Genomic DNA, 17,845 nt, shown 5'->3' with positions numbered 1-17,845 from the left:
GGTGATTGAAACTAATCCAGAAGACCTGCTGTTGCTTGAAGAAAGTCTATCTTTTGTTAGTTTGAATGAAGCTTTGTGGTAGCAGCTGCCAGTGTAATGGGCCTCACTACTTCTACAGATCAAGCTCTGACATGCATCTTCATAGAGGCAGGGAATTTTAAGTAACTAGGAGCTGCTGGACAGACATGCCGGAGCAGAGAACATACGGTGGTCATGCTGTCAGCTACCAACTGTTGGATGGAGACAAGACAGGGCAGGATTAATTGGGAAGCATTTGAGAGTCAGCGAAGCACTAGAACGGGCCATAAAATCCAGCTTAGACTCTCAAACTAACAATGTGTCTCATTGAGAATGCATTTTCAAAAGGATTTAAAATGGTGCACTGGTAAGTGTAAAGGATAATAATAATAAGGATATAATTTCGAATCAATTTTTCATGTTCATCGTTAAATATTAATTTTATTTGTAAATTTGCTAGTCTTATTGACACTAATGGGTGAAAAATTGTGGGAAAAGCATCCACAATATTCCAATGTCACCCACTGCATGCAAGGCCCTACCGATGATAACTTCCTTCCCTGTTTTATGAAAAGTAAGGAATTTTAATTTGAGTCAATCAGAAGACGTTTGCCAAGAATATGTTTGTCTATAATAAATTAAGCAGCACAGAAAGTGTGGCACAGGAAGTGTGATATGACAGACAGGAAAGGCACATTGTTATTACACTATTAGCAGATCTCCCATGGTATTGCTCAAGGTACGTGAGGAGGGTTAGAGAGTGGGGATAATGGAATCAGTATGGATGGTCGGCAAGGGGTAATGGGAAGGAAGAGGCGATAAATAGGAGGGGGAAGAAAGGAGGAAGCAGGGAAGGAGAGTGGGGAGGGATGAAGAATTGATCGGGTGGAGAGGAGCTGGGAGGGGAGAGGGAGGTGAGACTAGTGGAGGAAGAAAACAGTGGGGGTAACAAGAAAATGACAGCGGAGGGAACAAGGGAAGTGAAGAGGAAAAGAAAAGGGAGAGAGAAGATGGAAGGAAGGGTCAAGGTGGGGAGAGGAAGGGGAATTTAAATCAGTGAGGGTAGGGATATTGAGGCATAGAACAGGCAGCCATCAGGGGAGAAGTACAGCCAGTGGTGGGTGGGTGCTGTGGATGGGAAATACAGTTAAGGGTCATTCTAAAAGGGGATACAAAGCACAGTAAGGGTAGCCTATGAGGAGCAACTGCAGCCAGTGAGGGTTAAGAGGGAGGGGACAATAATGGGAAATGTAGTCAGCAAATATAGTGGAAGAGGGCCAAAATACTACTTGTTGTGGGAATGGGTCTGAAATCTTGTTCAGGGGCAAGCAACCAAAATCTTGCTCAAATGGAGGGATTCCAAAATCTTATTACAGAGGGAGCTGAAACTTTACTCACAGGAAGCTGAGGAGGGGAGGAAGTGGACTTAAGTCTTGATCAAGGGGCGAGGGAAGGGGCTAAAATCCTGTTCGCCAGGGAAGCCACTGAAATCTAGCTCAGTTGATGGCAGGGCAGCAATCCTCCTCAGTATGGCGGGGGCGGGGGGGTGTGGGGAGCAGCTTTACCACACAACAACGGGTGCAGTTTGCTCGACCTCAACACTTCTATTCACTATCAGAAATCCACTGCTTTTTGCCTTCTGTACTTTTCCATCAGGTGTCTGTTCCTTTCTAAATGGAGGTGGTTCAGGGTTTGAAATCTTGCTCAGCAGAAGGGAACAGTAGTGCAATGATTACTTGAAAGTCTGGTGCTTGGTATTCCTGCGTGTTCCATGAGGGGCTGTCTTGTTAAATTAGGTGCAGCCCCATTGATCATGTGACATTACATTTACAGTGGCACCTACAGGGGCTAATATTTTTTAATTTTGATACCAACACAATTTTTTTGTACAATAGATATAGATAGAGAGATAAATAGATACACATTTGTCAGAAGAAAACAGTACTGGATGAACTATTGCATTTCTGTTTGTCTTATGAAATATAAATGCTCCACAATGTCCAGTCATATTTTATGTCTAAACGTTTCATTAGGTTGTTACTGCACTTACCTGCCAGGTTTTTCAGAAAAGCCACTGCAAACTTTTGTGCATATTCCCTTTCAGTCTCCAGTGCTCTGTCCAGATGAACTAAATGTTGATCAAAAGGAAAACTGACAAACTCCTCCAGGACTGTGACATTAGTTCCCTCTCCAAGGACCAATGCAAATATTGTGAAACCTTGACATTTGGCATCTTGTGATATTTCCAGTAATTTCTTCTCATCAATACTTGTTCCCCTGAAAATATTGTGAAGATAACCTTGTAAGTCTGCTGATTTGTGGGATTTAAAAAGAAATTGTCGTGGTCCATGTTGGTACCAACGACATAGATAGGACAAGGAAGGAGGTTCTGCTGAGGGAGTTTGAGCAGCTAGGGGCCAAATTAAAAAGCAGAACCACAAGGGTAATAAGGATTATTACCTGAGCCACGAGCGAATTTGGCTAGGACAAATAAAATTAGAGAGTTAAATGTGTGGCTCAAAGACTGGTGTGGGAGAAATGGGTTTTGCTTCCTGGGACACTGGCACCAGTACTGGGGCAGGAGGGAGCTGTTCCGTCGGGACGGGCTTCACTTGGCCAGTGCTGGGACTAGAGTCCTGGCGGATCATATAACTAGGGCTGTAGAGAGGGCTTTAAACTAACTAGTGGGGGGGAGGTTCCTAGAGAGCAAATAATAAAAATGACAACAGAGAAGGTCATAGACTTAGGTAGCAGTGGGGAAATTAAAAACCAGAGCGTGTCAGGAAGGGGCAGAAGGTATGGAGTAAAAGGTAAAGTAATCAAAAGGGCAAAAGCAGGAACTAAATGTCACAAAACATCTTTGAAAGTTCTCTATCTGAATGCACGTAGCATTCGTAACAAAATAGACGAGTTAATGGCACAAATAACTACATATGGGTATGATCTTGTGGCCATTACAGAAACATGGCTGCAGGGTGACAATGCCTGGGAATTAAACATACCAGGTTATTTAACGATCAGGAAGGACAGGCAGGAAGGAAGGGGAGGTGGGGTGGCTATGTTAATAAAGGAAGGAATCACTGTAATACAGAGAAATGATAATGGGTCAAAAGATCTGGATAATGAAACAGTTTGGGTGGAGGTAAGGAATAATAAGGGGAAAAAAACACTAGTGGGCATAGTCTATAGGCCTCCGAACAGTGGCAACTCTGTTGGACTGAGTATCAATCAGGAAATAGTTGAGGCTTGTAATAAGGGAACATCTATAATTATGGGGGATTTTAACTATCATATTAATTGGACAAATCAAATTGGGCAGGGCTGCCTTGAGGATGAGTTCATTGAGTGTATTAGGGATGGGTTTCTTGAGCAGTATGTAACTGAACCGACCAGGGGGCAAGCAACCTTAGATCTGGTCCTGTGTAACGAGACGGGATTAATTAAAAATGTCCTAGTAAAGGATCCCCTTGGAATGAGTGACCATAACATGGTTGAATTCCATATTCAATTAGAGGGTGAGAAGGTTGGATCTCAAACAAGCGTGCTAAGCTTGAATAAAGGAGACTATGAAGGATTGAGAGCGGAATTGAGTAGAGTGGATTGGGAAAATAGATTAAAGGGTAAGACGATACATGATCAGTGGTGTACATTTAAGGAGTTATTTTACAACTTCCAAAAAAAATATATTCCACTGAGAAGAAAAGGGTGTAAAAGAAAAGACAGCCATCCGTGGCTAAGTAAAGAAATTAAGGATAGTATTCGACTAAAAACAAGGGCATATAAGGTAGCCAAATCTAGTGGGAGGATAGAAGATTGGGAAAACTTTAAAAGACAGCAAAAAATAACAAAAAGATTGATTAAGAAAGGGAAGATAGATTATGAAAGTAAATTAGCAAAAAATATAAAAACAGATAGTAAGAGTTTTTATAGTTATATAAAAAGAAAAAGGGTGGCTAAAGTAAATGTTGGTCCCTTAGAGGATGAGACCGGGAAATTAATGGTGGGAAATATGGAGATGGCAAAAACACTGAATGAATATTTTACATCAGTCTTTACAGTAGAAGACACTAAGAATATCCCAACACTGGACAAACAGGGGGCTAAAGGGAGGGAGGAGCTAAACACGATCAAAATCACTAAGGAAGTGGTACTCGGTAAAATAATGGGACTCAAGGTGGATAAATCACCTGGACCTGATGGCTTACATCCTAGGGTCTTGAGGGAAGTGACGATAGGGATTGTGGATGCATTGGTAATAATTTTCCAAAACTCCCTGGACTCGGCAAAGGTCCCGGCAGACTGGAAAACTGCAAATGTAACACCCTTATTTAAAAAGGGCAGTAGACAGAAGGCTGGAAACTATAGACCGGTTAGCCTAACATCTGTGGTAGGTAAAATTTTGGAGTCCATTATTAAGGAGACAGTAACAGGACATTTGGATAATCATAATTTAATAGGACAAAGTCAGCATGGTTTTATGAAGGGGAAGTCATGTTTGACAAATTTGCTGGAGTTCTTTGAGGAAGTAACGTATAGGGTGGATAAAGGGGAACCAGTGTACGTAGTGTATTTAGACTTCCAAAAGGCATTTGACAAGGTGCCACACAAAAGATTATTGCTTAAGATAAAAAATCACGGGATTGGGGGTAATATTCTGGCATGGATAGAGGATTGGCTATCTAAGAGAAGGCAGAGAGTTGGGATAAATGGTTCATTCTCAGACTGGCAATCAGTAACTGGTGGTGTTCCGCAGGGGTCAGTGCTGGGTCCCCAACTCTTTACAATCTATATTAACGATTTGGAGGAGGGGACCAAGTGTAACATATCAAAGTTTGCAGATGATACTAAGATGGGAGGGAAAGTAGTGAGTGAGGAGGACATAAAAAACCTGCAAAGGGACATAGACAGGCTAAGTAAGTGGGCTGAGGTTTGGCAGATGGAATACAATACTGGAAAGTGTGAGGTTATGCACTTTGGCAGGAAAAATCATAGAGCAAGTTATTATCTTAATGGCAAAAAACTGGAAAGTACTGAAGTACAAAGGGATCTGGGGGTCCTGGTGCACGAAACTCAAAAGGTTAGTATGCAAGTGCAGCAAGTGATTAAGAAGGCCAATGGAATGTTGGCTTTCATTGCTAGGGGGATAGAATATAAAAATAGGGAGGTATTGCTTCAGTTGTACAAGGTATTGGTGAGACCGCACCTGGAATACTGCGTACAGTTTTGGTGTCCATACTTAAGAAAGGACATACTTGCTCTCGAGTCAGTACAAAGAAGGCTCACTCGGTTAATCCCGGGGATGAGGGGATGGACATATGAGGAGAGGTTGAGTAGATTGGGACTCTACTCATTGGAGTTCAGAAGAATGAGAGGCGATCTTATTGAAACATATAAGATTGTGAAGGGGTTGGATCGGGTGGATGCGGGGAAGATGTTCCCGATGATGGGTGAAACTAGAACTAGGGGGCATAGTCTTAGAATAAGGGGCTGCTCTTTCAAAACTGAGATGAGGAGGAACTACTTCACTCAGAGGGTGGTAGGTCCATGGAATATGCTGCCCCAAAAAGCTGTAGAAGCTACATCATTACATAAATTTAAAACAGAAATAGACAGTTTCCTAGAAGTAAAGGGAATTAAAGGTTATGGGGAGCGGGCAGGAATTTGGACATGAGTCTAGGTTCGGATCGGTCATGGCCCTGTGGGTAGCGGAGCGGGCCCAGGGGCCCTGTAGCCTGATCCTGCTCCTATTTCGTGTGTCTAATTCTGTTAGATTCAGGAGATGGTTCTGTGACAGTGGATTGGCGGTTAGGATCAGATCAGCCATGATCTTATTGAATGGCGGAGCAGGCTCGAGGGGCCGATTGGCCTACTCCTGCTCCTATTTCTTATGTTCTTATGTTCTTATGTAAGCTCCATTCAATGGTACTGACAATGCCAGAGGAACCCTCTGGCTGACTGAACGAGTCTTGAATGTGTCTCTTCTTCAGTGTTTTTGCAGTGTAATCCAAAATTCCAAACTCCAGGTTAAATGGATCTTTCCCATATCTCGGTGTGTGTTGTACAAGAGCCACCCTGGGATGAAGATCAGAGGCCTTTGTTTCTGAGGAACTAACAAACTGGTTAATCATTGAGTTTAAGAAATGCTGAACTGATTCTGATTGTGCAGTTTCCATTTGCTGTAAGTCATCAACAACAAAAGCTAGGTCCAGGTTTACTGGAATAGGAAGTGGGGAGGTGGCTCTTGGACACTGGTCATCTAGTTTACACTCATCTGTAAAAGATGATGAGAAGTTTTTAGTTAAATTTTTTCGGCACAAAGGCCGGAATTTTCTCTAGGGAGGCGGGTTGGGGGCGGGGGGCCTCTGAGGCAGGCGAGAAACCCGGGAGGCCAGGTTTCTCACAGGCCCTGCTGACATTAATGGCAGGGCCTGATTAGAATACGAGGCCTCGGATTCCAGCCCACAGCCAGCCAGTTTGAGAGGGATCGCGGGAGGCGGGGGGTCGGCAATCGCCCGGGAATTGTGGAGAGGATCAGCAGGAGTCAGGCGGTGAGGGGGGCGTGGGGGAAAGAGGATCGGTCGGGGACCGGGCATTGGTGGCGGGGAGGGCCAGGGATCAGGGGGGGAGGAGTCAGCCGGGTATCAGCGGGGTGGGAGCGGGGGGAGGAAGAGAGGATCGTGGCCGGCCTCATCATCGTTGGGGGGGGTGGGGGGAGGCCTGGGTGGCAGGGGAGAGGAGCGGGGGGAGGTCTGTGAAGGCGATCGGAGGCCTCGTGGGTGTGTTTCCGATCACGGGGGATGGGCATGGTCAGGACCCTGGATCCAGGAAGTAGGTATAAAGCCACTTAACTCCTGGATGCCGCAGTCCCCACCTCGCTTTAACTGCCGGGTTTCATGAAGTGTGGGAAACCCGTCCATAGACAGTTAAACACAAAATGGAGGGGGAAAAAAGAGGCTTCCAGCCTCATTATAACATTTAAATTGAGGTCACGCCCCCTGGGAGCGGGTTGGTTGTCTGCCCCCCTGGCAAAACCGGAAGTGGGCGGGATCAGGTCAGGAATCTCATTTTTAACAATTGAACTGCCCCCACGCTCCAAACCCACCCGTTTTTTAGCAGAAAATTCTGGCCAAAATGTTTATGCATTAAGATCAATGTTTCGTGGATTTTTTATGTGTTATGTTGCTGTCTGTTTAGGCTTGTCATGCAGGTTTTGAAATAATTCAGCATTTTAAATAAAACAATTTTACATACATCACAATACATAATTAATACTAGTCGATTTCCCATTGTGTTGCACATGGAAAGTCAAGACCAAGTGTGGTTTTCAGGTGAAGTGAGGTTAAAGGGCAGGGGATAATTTGACCAGGGTAATTAGGCATAATTCAGTTCTAATTTTATATATTTCCATTATAAATTGCTATGTCCATATTATAATGTAAAATGGTTGTATAAACTTGTAATTACTCCCTCCCACCAGTGCAGCATCTCCACTGGTGGAATGGTGCGACAAGTCTAAATAAGCCGTTTCCATTATGAATGTAGACCCATTATATTTGCTGGAGTTTAGAAGAATGAGAGGGGATCTCATTGAAACTTATAAAATTCTAACAGGACTAGACAGACTAGATTCAGGAAGGATGTTCCCGATGGCGGGGGAGTCCAGAACCAGGGGTCACAGTCTAAGGATAAGAGGTAAGGCATTTAGGACTGAGATGAGGAGGAATTTCTTCACCCAGAGAGTGGTGAACCTGTGGAATTCTACCACAGAAGGCAGTTGAGGCCAATTCATTAAATATATTCAAGAAGGAGTTAGATATATTCCTTAAGGCTAAAGGGATCAAGGGATATGGGGAGAAGGCAGGGACAGGGTACTGAATTTGGATGATCAGCCATGATCTCATTAAATGGCGGAACAGGCTCGAGGAGCCGAATGACCTACTCCTGCTCCTATCTTCTATGTATCTATGTACCATGGGAATTTATAATGCAAAAAGTAAACAGGAAGTGAAATAATTTTATTATGTAATAGATGTGATAAATCTGAAATCATACCAAAGCATAGTGTGCATAACTGAACTCGGCGTAACAGTTCTTGAGAGCTTTGCTGGTGTCTTGGTAACACCACCACTGCATTCTTGTGCAAAAAAATATAAAGAAATTGTAAGTTTAGGAACAAAGAAAAAATATCCAAGATTTGTAAATGTGACAATGTAATCCAGTAACAGAAACAAAGTTTTAAAATTTTACTATATAAATGATTATAGGTGATATGAGTGGACAAACGTGTTTGTCTTTAGATTAATTTATCTGCTATTTTAACAGAGGAATTAATCTTACTAAAATAAAGATGAGTTCACAGAGAAGAAAATAATTTGCTACCAAAGCAAATGTGAAATACAGATAAAATAGCAGAAGAAATGTAATTATAAATATTTGATTTGCTACGTCCAATTTAAGAAATAATTGTGCAGAAATTGCTGTTGGAGTAAAGATTTACACCTGCAGCAATTCAGCGTTACTAGCCAGCAATATGAGGTCTCTGGAATTTTTCTTTCATTCTTCCTGTCCTGAAATGGCTTTGGCACTTTTGAGCTTGCAATGGGCTCATTAATTCCTGAATCATTGCTTGCTAAGAGGAGAACCCCCAAAATTCCAATCTTAAACATTGCTTGTGTGATATGCTGATTCCACCCTTGTGAATTTGGCATTAGCACTGAGGCAGGTTCTCACGTGTTGGGAATTAGAAGAGAACTGCTTCAATTTCAAAGTGGTTGCAGAATGGATGCTTGAATGCCAGTAGCAGTTCATGTGCTGCTGGTTGCCTACTCCAGCCAATAAATGTGCCAGAAAGGCAGGAAGAACCAGCCAGCCATACCACTGCTGGGCACTCCCTCAGCAGGTCAGCAATGAGGTCTGTGAATCCCTGCCTAAATATTCTCTCAATCTGTTCACTCAGAATATTGAAGGCATACAAGACAGCCTCTTGTAAAATGGATCCCAAGGCCTCTATAGCAGCAGTCTAATGATAAACGATACTTCAACTGTGCCTACGGATGGAAAAGAGGCAAGAAACAACAAGAGGAGATAAATCCTATAGCGGGGTGAAATGCCACGGTCTGTTTCTACAATACTTAAAATAGGATCCAATTCTCTCATTCTTCCTGTTCCTCCTCTAAAAGGATGATGGTCATCAAGATAGGAACTAATTGTATTAGAGTCAAAGGGCTAGATTTTCAGTTGCTTGCGCCAGCAGTTAGCGCCTTAAGAGAAGTGATTTTCGGGCGCTATTCGTGTAGCGCCCGGGCGAAGCGCAGTTTGCACCCCGCCCCAAATTAAGTTGCCCGTTAGCGCCGGCGCAAAGTTTAGCGGCCGCCCGGATGCGTGCGCAGAAAATGACGTCACATCCTCGTGCAACGCCCTTTGGCCGCCCTGAATCCAAACTTCAGTCGGACCGCCCCATTCTGCGGCTGGCGTCCAGAGCGTTTGTAAAATGGAACGCAACACACCCTGGGGAGCGCAAATTAAAGGGCACTCCTCCTGCACTATAAACGGCAGTCTGCATGTGTTGTTGTGAACGGTGTCTCCTCCTCCTCCTCCTCCTCCTCCTCCTCCTCCCTTTAAGAGCTCACTGGCAACAGAGTGTCTGTCGGGCGCTGCGCTCTGCACCGCCGGCTTAGTGCCTAATGATAGTAGTGGAACGCCTCTTTTAGCGCTCCACCAACCTCTTAGGGCGAAGCCACTGAATTTCCGGCAATGGGGCGCTACTTTGGGGCGGGCGCTAAGATTAGCGCCCCAAAACTGTCTATACTGAAAATCTAGCCCATAGAGTAATACAGCACGGATAGAGGCCCTTTGGCCCATCGTGTCCGTGCCGGCCATCAAGCCCTGTCTAATCTAATCCCATATTCCAGCATTTGGCCCGTAGCCTTGTATGCTATGACATTTCAAGTGCACATCCAAATGCTTCTTAAATGTTGTGAGGGTTTCTGCCTCCACAACCCTTTCAGGCAGTGAGTTCCAGACTCCAACCACCCTCTGGGTGAAAAAGTTCTTTCTCAAATCCCCTCTAAACCTCCCGCCCTTTACCTTGAACCTATGCCCCCTAGTTATTGACCCCTCTACTAAGGGAAAAAGCTCCTCAGCATCCATCCTATCTATGCCCCTCATAATTTTGTACACCTCAATCATGTCCCCCCTCAGCCTCCTCTGCTCCAAGGAAAACAAACCCAATCTGCCCAGTCTCTCTTCATAGCTGAAGCGCTCCAGCCCTGGTAACATCCTGGTGAACCTCCTCTGCACCCTCTCTAATGCGATCACATCCTTCCTGTAGTGTGGCGACCAGAACTGCACACAATATTCCAGCTGTGGCCTAACCAGTGTTTTATACAGCTCCATCATAACCTCCTTGCTCTTATATTCAATGCCTCGGCTAATGAAGGCAAGTATCCCATATGCCTTTTTTACCACCTTATCCACCTGTTCCGCCGCCTTCAGGGATCTGTGTACTTGCACACCCAGATCCCTCTGACCCTCCGTCTTGCCTAGGGTCTTTCCATTCATTGTGTATTCCTTTGCTTGTTAGTCCCCCCAAAGTGCATCACCTCGCACTTTTCCGGGTTAAATTCCATTTGCCACTGTTCCGCCCATCTGACCAACCCATCTATATCGTCCTGCAGACTGAGGCTACCCTCCTCGCTATTTACCACCCTACCAATTTTTGTATCATCCACGAACTTACTGATCATACCCTTTACATTCATATCCAAGTCATTAATGTAGACCACAAACAAACAGCAAGGGACCCAGCACCGATCCCTGTGGTACCCCACTGGCCACAGGCTTCCAGTCACAAAAACAACCTTCGACCATCACCCTCTGCCTTCTGCCACTAAGCCAGTTTTGTATCCAATGTGCCAAGGCACCCTGGATTCCATGGGCTCTTACCTTCTTGACCAATCTCCTGTGCGGGACTTTATCGAAGGCCTTACTGAAATCCATGTATACCACATCCACTGCGTTACCCTCATCCACACACCTAGTCACCCCCTCAAAAAATTCAATCAAATTAGTCAGACATGATCTTCCCTTGACAAAGCCATGTTGACTATCCCTGATTAATCCTTGCCTCTCCAAGTGGAGACAAATTTTGTCCCTCAGGATTTTTTCCAATAATTTTCCTACCACTGATGTTAGGCTCACTGGCCTGTAGTTCCCCGTTTTTTCCCTACTACCCTTCTTGAATAATGGTACTACATTAGCGGTTCTCCAGTCCTCTGGCACATCCCCTGTGGCCAGAGAGGTCCTGAATATATGTGTTAGAGCCCCCGCAATCTCCTCCTTTGCCTCACACAGCAGCCTGGGATACATTTCATCCGGGCCTGGGGATTTATCCATTTTTAGGCCAGCTAAAACCGCCAATACCTCCTCCCTCTCGATGTTAATATGTCCGAGCATATCACAGTCCCCCCGCCCTATTTCTATGTCTACATCGTCCTTCTCCATAGTGAAAACAGATGCAAAAAATTCATTTAGAACCCCTCCTACATCTTCCGGCTCCACACACAGATTGCCACTTTTGTCCCTAATGGGCCCTATTTTTTCCCTAGTTATCCTCTTACCCTTAATATATTTATAAAACATCTTCGGATTTTCCTTTATTTTGCTCGCCAGTGTTATTTCATGGCCCCTCCTTGATCTCCTAATTTCTTTTTTAAGTATCCCCCTGCACTTTTTGTACTCCTCTAGGGCTTCCTCCGTCTTTAGCCTTTTGTATCTACCAAAAGCCCTCCTTTTTTTCCTAATCCATTCTCGTATATCCCCTGACATCCAAGGTTCCCTGTGGTTTTTGGAACCACCCTTGACCTTTACGGGAACATGTTACCATTGTATGATCTCAATCTCCCTTCTGAAAGCCTCCCATTGCTCCGATGCGGATTTTCCTACAAGTAGCTGATCCCAGTCCATTTTGGCCAGATCCTGCCTTATCCTATTAAAATCGGCCTTCCCCCAATTTAGAACCTTTATTTCCGGCCCATCCCTGTCCTTTTCCATGACCACCTTAAATCTTACCATATTATGGTCACTATCACCAAAGTGCTCACCTACTAGCACTTTTTCCACTTGGCCGGCCACATTCCCTAGAATTAGGTCCAGTACCGCCCCCTCTCTTGTAGGACTTTCTACATGCTGGCTCAAAAAGCTCTCCTGGATGCACTTTAAGAATTCTACACCCTCTGAGCCTTTCACACTCTGACTATCCCAGTTAATATTGGGGAAGTTGAAATCCCCCATTATTATTACCCTATTATTTGCACATTTCTCTGAGATTTGCCTACATATCTGTTCCTCTATCTCCCCCTGACTGTTTGGAGGCCTATAGTACACTCCCAGCAAAGTGCTTGCCCCCTTTTTGTTTTTAAGCTCCACCCATATGGCCTCATTAGAGGACCCTGCTAATATATCATCCCTCCTTACTGCAGTAATTGACTCCTTAATTAATATTGCGACACCCCCTCCTCTTATACCTCCCCCTCTGTCTCGCCTGAAGATTCTGTACCCCGGAATATTGAGCTGCCAGTCTTGCCCTTCCCTCAACCATGTCTCCGTGATAGCAACAATATCATACTCCCATGTGTTTATCAACACCTTCAGCTCATCCACCTTATTTGCAAGGCTCCTTGCATTAAAATAGATGCCATCCAGCCTTGCCCTTATATATTTGCCCTGTCTACCAAGCTGACTTGTTTTTTTCTCTATACTTGGCAGCACATCCCCCCCTATTTCAGCTCCCCTCTGTATCCCATCCCCCTGCCAAGTTAGTTTAAACCCCCCCCAACAGTGCTAGCAAACCTCCCCGCAAGGATATTTGTCCCGCTCTGGTTCAGGTGCAACCCGTCCGACTTGTACAAGTCCCACCTTTCCCAGAAGCAGGCCCAGTGATCCAGGAAAGTAAAACCCTCCCCCCTACACCAACTCTTTAGCCACGCATTCATCTGCTCTATCCTCCCATTCCTATACTTACTAGCACGTGGCACTGGGAGTAATCCAGAGATTACAACCTTTGAGGTCCTGCTCTTTAATCTGTTACCTAGCTCCCTAAATTCTTGATGCAGGACCTCATCCCTCTTTTTACCTATGTCGTTGGTACCAATGTGGACCACGACCACTGGCTGTTCACCGTCCCCCTCCAGAATGCCCTGCAGCCGCTCAGTGACATCCTTGACCCTGGCACCAGGGAGGCAACAAACCATCCTGGATTCACGTCTACGGCCACAGAAATGCCTATCTGTTCCCCTTACTATAGAATCCCCTACCACTATTGCTCTCCCACTCTTTTCCCCCCCTTCCTGGGCAGCAGGAGCACCCCCAGTGCCAGGAAGTTGGCTGCTGCTGCCTTCCCCTGGTGAGTCATCCCCCTCAACAGTATCCAAAGCGGTATACTTGTTTGAAAGGGGGATGTCCGCAGGGGTTCCCTGCACTACCTGCCTGCCTTTGTTGCTCCACCTGATGGTCACCCCCTGTGCTGCCCTACCCTGAGGCGTGAACAACTCGCTAAACGTGCTATCCACGAGCCTCTCAGCATTGCGCATGCTCCAAAATTCATCCACCCACAGCTCGAGCACCGCAATGCGGTCTGCAAGTAGCTGCAGCTGGATGCATTTCCCGCACACATGGTTGTCAGGGACACTGGCAGCGTCCCTGATTTCCCACATGGAGCAAGAGGAGCAGAACACGGGTCTGAGCTCTCCTGCCATGACTTACTCCTTTAATTAATTAAAAAATTTATTCAATACCCCAGTTACAGGTATGCTCTAGGGCGCTTTATTTACCAACTGTCCCCACTACACCAGAGACCCTAGAAATTTAACACCACAGAAGTCAAGCTTGTATTGAAAAGAGAGAAATACTCACCAACCAATCACTTACCTGCTCCCTGGTGACGTCACACACTGATTACTTTTTACCTCTCTCCTCTGCTGTTGATTTGGTATGCCTCTGCCTTCGCGCCGGTTTTTAAGCCGGGCTCCTCCTCCGCTGCTGCTCTCCCCCGAACTGGTCGGGCCTCTGCCTTCGCGCCGGTTTTTAAGCCGGGCTCCTCCTCCGCTGCTGCTCTCCCCCGAACTGGTCGGGCCTCTGCCTTCGCGCCGGTTTTTAAGCCGGGCTCCTCCTCCGCTGCTGCTCTCCCCCGAACTGTATAATATTCTCTTAGTGAGATTGTCACTAACGTAAGAAAACTACTAGGCACTTGGTCTAAGTATTAAACAAGGCTTTAATCAACTGATTTCCAACATGGAGATCTAGTTGTGTCCTTCACTAGTTCCTGTTAAAGAATGTCCTGAGCAAGCTGGGCCCATGCCCGAGTATTTATACTCTCCCTGGACAGCGCCACCAGCAGGACTCCCAGTGTCATTTCATAAGTCATTTCCACATGAATGACAAGATTCCTGTCAGTCACATTGTGTTCTTTCTTACCCTTCCTCTGTGCATCACTTTGTGCTCTTTTGGATCTTGCTGAGTGTGATTTTTTAACCTTTATATGGGCTGAATTTTGCCAGCACTCAGAGTGCGGGTTTGAAGGTGGGTCCGCTGTCAAAATCACAAAGATTGACAGCGGGTCGGTATCCTGCTGTAAACCTGCCTCCTTGTCAGTTTCCCAAGTGTTGAATCTGTCATCCCTTAACAGACCTGACACCAAGCAGTGGGTCAGCCAATTTAGATAGTTAAAAACCTATTAAAAGGTAGTTAAGAACAATTTTCCCATGTACTTACCATTTTACCAGGTCTTCCCGGAGAGCAGCTATCACGTCATGTAAGTATGTTCTCAATGAATGTGGATTGCTGTGAAGAGGTGAAAGCTGCAAAAGTGGCATAAAACCTACCATTTCACAGCTGTTCACTTCCCAATCTTAGAAGCTGGAGCATTAATGATTTGGAACCCACTTTTGAGCTTTATGCACTTTTGAAGTGTTTGGAGTAATCTCTCTATCCACTGTCACCTCCTTGGAACAACCTATCTCAACATTGAAAGATTACTTCTGTCATCTCAACCTCACCTGCCATCTATTCCATCAGAATGGGTGCCCCTGAAAAAAATCTCACCTTGGTCTTCAGAATCCCAACACGTTCAGCCCCAACACCAGCATCACCAGGCACACCAGCAGCACCAACATCCACACAAACCTTCTCCACAATCAACTGATGCTGCACTGGACACAGGGCATCAGCACCCATGCACATTGCTACCTGGGATGCCAGTGATGGCCTCACCATGTCCAGATTAGCTTCACTTAACACTGTACACCCTGGCTGCCACATGATGCACCAGGTTGGCACCACCCCACACTGTTAGATCCGTGGTTCAGTGGATAAATAATTACACAGATGCTGTACATAAACAAATAACAGGTCTTTACTGGAGGAGGGCAATCTCTAGACTGGAGTACAGAGGCATGCGCACAGCTTATATACCGGTGTGGTTACTGCCGGTACTACAGTATACAGGAGCTGTAAAAAGTAGTTCTGACTTAAAGCACATACACTACAATTCCTCCCTTTTTAGATTAACAATACCCCCTTAATATTCAAATAACAATTACATTTTTACATGTACATTTAATAACAAAAGTCCATTTATAGATTCAGTCTTTGGGGCGGCTTCCTGACCCTTTCGGGATAGCGCCTTTCCGGAGGTTCTTGTTCTTGGTGCAGAGGCGATTCTGACCCCCTTTCATCGGGTAGTTCATCGGGTTCCACTGCTACTGAGTCTGAAGTAGATACTCCCTGTATGTCGGGTTCATCCCCAGGTACTCAAGACATGGGGTTGACGCATTTCTGTGATGCTAAGATCTGATCGACGTGGCGTCTCACAATGTTCTCCCCGACATCCACTGTGTACATTAATGGCCCCTGCCTTGTACATATTGTTCCGGGTTGCCACTTCTCTGTTCGATAGTCCCGGGCCAAGACTGGTTGCCCTACATTGAAGCTCCTTGTCGGCTTCTCGTTAATGTGCTGGAATTGTTTGTCCTCAACATTTCTTCGCTAATTTGGTCTGAGCAAGTCCAGGCGAGATCTCAACCTTCGGTTAAAGAACATCATGGCCGGGGTCTGGTTGGTAACTGCATGTGTCACGTTTCGGTAGGCTAATAAGAAATTGTCCATCTTATGCTGTAGTGGAATTTCCTCGTCGCACATGGCCTTTATCGCCTTCTTAAAGGTTTGTACGAACCTCTCAGCCAATCCATTGGTGGCTGGATGATACGGGGCGGATGTGTAATGCCTTACCCCATTCCTTTTCATGAATTTTTGGAACTCATCGGACACAAACTGTGGTCCATTATCAGAGCAGATCTGCTCTGGCAACCCGTTTCTGGCAAATATGGTCCGTAGGACTGCAATCGTTTTCTCTGTAGTGGTTGAAGACATCTTTATCACCTCAGGCCACTTTGAATGAGCATCCACTGCTATTAAGAACATTGAGTCCATGAATGGACCAGCGAAATCAATGTGCACCTGTTGCCATGGAGAGGAGGGCCACTCCCATGGGTGTAGAGGGGCATGTGGTGGTGCATTTTGGACCTTCTGGCATCCTAAGCAGCTCTTAGTTAGGTCTTCGATTTGTTGATCGATTCCCGGCCACCACACATAAGCCCTAGCTAGGCTTTTCATTTTCACTCCCCCCAGATGACCTTCATGTAGTTCATTTAGCACTCTCTCCCTTAACTTGGGTGGAATCACCACTCTGGATCCACACATCACTGTCCCCTGGCATACTGACAGCTGTTCTCTTCTGGATGAGAATGCTGGCAACAGTGAGTCGCCATGTGTTGGCCATCCCCTCACCGTCAATTCATATACCCGTGACAGCGTCGGCTCATTGCGGGTCTCCTTCTCTATATCCGCGTTTGTTACTGGCAATTGTTCAATTATCGACGAATAAAATATCTCGATAGGGTCCACTGCTGGTGCTTCCTCCACAGTAGGCAGTGGCAGGTGCGATAGCCCATCAGCGTTCCCATGCTGTCTCGTGCCTTTATATTCTATTTCATATTGATTCGCCCCTAGAAACAGGGACCATCTTTGTAACCGCTGTGCAGTCATTACTGGCACGCCCTTCTTAGGATTAAAGATGAGACAAGTGGTTGGTGGTCAGTCAGCAAGGTGAACTTCTGTCCATGCAGATAGTGGTTGAATTTTTTTACTCCCCATACTAGGCTGAGGGCCTCCCTGTCAATCTGGGTGTAGTTGCGCTCGGCTGAGGTTAGTGACCGAGACGCAAAGGCTACTGGCCTCTCCAAACCGTCCGGGAATTTGTGCGACAGCACCGCTCCAATGCCGTAGGGTGATGCATCACATGCCAAACGAATTGGTAGTGCTGGGTTGAAATGGGCCAACACCTCTTTTGATGTGATCAATTGTTTACACTTCTGGAAAGCTCATCTACGTTCGTCATCCCACTTCCATGGTACCCCTGTTTGCAGTAGGGTGTTCAGCGGGTGTAATACCGTAGACAAATTTGGTAAGAACTTGTGGTGATAGTTTACCAGCCCAAGGAACGACCTCAGTTGTGACACATTTTCCAGTGCTGGAACCTTGACTACTGCCTCTATCTTGTCAGGGGACTTATGTAACCCCTCTTCATTGATGACGTGGCCGCAATACGAGATCTCTTTCTGGAAAAACTCGCACTTGTGGCGATTAGCACGTATCCCATATTCCTTTAATCTGGCGAGCACCTTCTCCAAGTTAACGAGGTGATCACCGTCATTTTCGCCCGTGACCAAGATGTCGTCCAAATAACACTGGGTCCCTGGAATCCCTTGCAGGA

The 17,845-nt window shown here is 45.7% G+C and overlaps 1 pseudogene; it reads right to left on the bottom strand.

Annotated features, from left to right (window-relative positions):
• LOC147117765 (collagen alpha-6(VI) chain-like) overlaps positions 1-17,845 on the bottom strand; it is a 281,465-nt pseudogene that overhangs the window by 33,532 nt on the left and 230,088 nt on the right.

The sequence above is a fragment of the Somniosus microcephalus genome, chromosome 5, assembly GCF_052327205.1.
Source record: "Somniosus microcephalus isolate GS21.2 chromosome 5, FLI_Smic_1.0, whole genome shotgun sequence".
In the NCBI taxonomy this organism is placed as follows: Eukaryota; Metazoa; Chordata; class Chondrichthyes; order Squaliformes; family Somniosidae; genus Somniosus; species Somniosus microcephalus.
The sequence above is the reverse complement of the archived record's forward strand: the minus strand, read 5'-3'. Positions and strand labels throughout refer to the sequence as shown.